This window comes from Chrysochloris asiatica, unplaced genomic scaffold (genome assembly GCF_000296735.1).
Source record: "Chrysochloris asiatica unplaced genomic scaffold, ChrAsi1.0 scaffold00241, whole genome shotgun sequence".
Lineage (NCBI taxonomy): Eukaryota > Metazoa > Chordata > Mammalia > Afrosoricida > Chrysochloridae > Chrysochloris > Chrysochloris asiatica.
Genome location: NW_006408759.1, coordinates 1,408,382 through 1,411,298, shown reverse-complemented (window position 1 = coordinate 1,411,298; position 2,917 = coordinate 1,408,382).

Genomic DNA, 2,917 nt, shown 5'->3' with positions numbered 1-2,917 from the left:
GGTGTAAATCTTTACGGGAGTAGAAAGCCTCATCTTTCTCCCGCGAAGCGGCTGGTAGTTTTGAACCGCTGACCTTAAGGTTCGCAGCCCGATTCGTAACCACTACGCTACCAGAGCTCATTCTATATTCAGCAGGATGGCAAAACTGACCAATCCCCATGTTAGAATTCCAAATTTTATAGTCACAATTAGCTCTGTAAACAATCACTCACAACCACTCATATAGTCCTGTCAGCATCTTCCCCCACGTTATTTTACCCAGACCTATTAGGAAAAAGTCACTTGGTGGTAGTTACAAAGACATATTAAATAATCCACTGCACCACAACAGGTAAAATGCTGTAGCATTCAGAGGGACTCTGAGAAAATCACACTTGAAAAAAACTCATACTTTTAGAATTCTAAATGTAAGTAAAAATAAGTGTTTCATTCCTATTCCTTTTATTGAAATGGGATATATTATAACCAGACAGTAAATAAAGGCTGAATTTACAATAGATTAAGTACTTCCCATGAGAAATAACTGTTGCTGTCATCCATTTCTTGGTTAAATGTAAACTTTTAACCTGAATACTAAAAATGGAAGCTATCAGTATGAAAATATTTCCCAATAAAGCTTCACTTATTTCTGCTTTCCCAACTTCTCCTCTCATACTATGATGTCTTTTCATTGCTCTACTTATTAGCAAACAAGATAAAGGAATTATTTAATAGACTTGATCCATATTGAGAAACAGCACCAAGAACAATTCAAAACAGACACGCTTGGAATTCCTTTGACAGAAGCACTGGCTGATATTTTAATAAATAAGTTTGCACAGATAACAAAACTTTGTATAAAAGAAATGGCTCTAGTCAATCTAAAAATCATCTTCCTGATATTTATACGCTCATGTAGTTTCTCCCACACTGACTAGGGCTTGCCAAATTAAGAGTATTTTAGGAATGACAATATGTGATTGCCTGAGTCTTGGTGTGGTGCTGTGGGTTAATGCGCCAGTCTGAGAAGCTGTTTGAACTGCAAGGTTGGCTGTTCAAGCTCACCGGGTGCTCCTCAGAAACTCTATACAGTGTCGCTATGGGTTAGAACTGACTCGATGGCACTTAACAACAACAACAAGTCATAAAAGGCATTTCAGTGCTAGAGGAAACTGATTCCATTTTAGGAATCTTCAGAGGGCCAAAGTTTTCCACAATGAGTTCCTTCTCTTCTCAGAAGAGAAGAAAGGATGAATCATAATAGACATTGCAGTTTCCACCTTACTCTCTCTGGGGGAAGCCAGCCTTATGGAGAAGTCCATGTGGTAAGGAACTGAGACCTTCTGCCAACGGTCATGTGAGTGACCCATCTTGGAAGTGGATATTCCAGCCCCAGTCAAACCTTCAAATGACCGCAGCTCTAACTGAAATATATTGCAAAATCAGGCCACCCACCCAGTAGACACAGGCAGATGAGAGGCATGGCCAGCTTGCAAACAGTTTGCTTCCTGTCTCAGAAAAACCCCCTCCTCCAGTTCCACATCACTTACTAGTCCTTACTGGTAGCATTCTCGTTTAAACTTAGTTTCCCTCCTTCCCATGAACTTCCCCTATTTTCTTGATGCTGGTGTTGTGTTGTTAAGTGCCATTGAGTCAGTTTATGACTTATAGCGACCCAACCCTGTTTAGGATTTCCGAGGAATGGCTGGTGAGTTTGAACCACCGACCTTGCAGTTCGAACGGCTTTGTAGTCTGGAGCATTAACCCATAGCGCCAAACCAAGGCTCCTTTCCTTGATGGGTGTATTCTTACTTTAAAATTTCTAGTAGCTAGTGGTTACCAGTGGGGCTGCTAACCTCAAGGTCAGCAGTTCAGAACTACCAGCTGTTCTGCGGGAGAAAGATGAGGCTTTCTGCTTCCATAAAGATTTACAACCTCAGAAACCCTACGCGGGGTCACTATGAGTAAGAACTGACTCACCATTAATGATCAGTATATCTTGAGTGCATGTTTGATCAATTTCAGATCAAAGAAGTTGGTAGAATTCTTCTAATTCATCCTCACTGACTTAAGTGGTTGGTACATAAATCTGAATAATAGTGGCATTAACTGATCTCTCCTGTTCATGCCCATGGATATTATGATATCACAGACAGCATTGTACCTCAAGACTGATCTGGATATGTTCTTTTTGACAATGAATGCAACACCATTACTCTTCAATTTGTCATTCCTGGCATAGTAAACCATGTGGTTGTCAGATTCAAAATGGCCAATACTGTTATAGCAGTTTTAGATTCGTGGTAGAAGAAATTGAGGCCACTCGGATAGGTGAAGCAGAGTTTCATGTTTTATTAAGCCAGCTGACTCAGAGGAGCTTATTTCTCCAGATTCTGAGCCTTCAATGGAGGGCAACATGGGCCTATATGGGGTCAGAGTCAGGGAGGGGCCAGGCTGCATATCTGTTTGAGGGCAGGGGGAAAACCAGGAAGATTGGTCCCATTCAGTAACCTGATTAGCATTCTAGCTTATCTCTTGGGTGGGGAAGATTGGTCCAATACAGTAACCTGATTAGCATTTTAGCTTGCCTCCTGAATGGAGAGGGCAATAAATGATTTTTACTTTTTCCTGTTTATTCCCTCCTTTGATGCCCTTTGGGACCTTTTCCCCAGGGGCATCGTCTATGTAAGGAATGGGATTTTGGATTGTTGGTACCCCTTTTTAAATTGATTAGTTTTAATGACAGTTCCCATGGCCCTGCTTGCTAGTGGGAGGAGGCATGGACTTATTAAGTAAATTCCAAATAAAAGAGGAGTTTCGAACCACTGCCCTTAAGGTTCGCAGCCCAATTCGTAACCACTACACTACCAGAGCACCTTACTATGCAGGGAATGACAAATTGAAAAAGAATGGTGTTGCATTCATCGTCAAAAAGAAC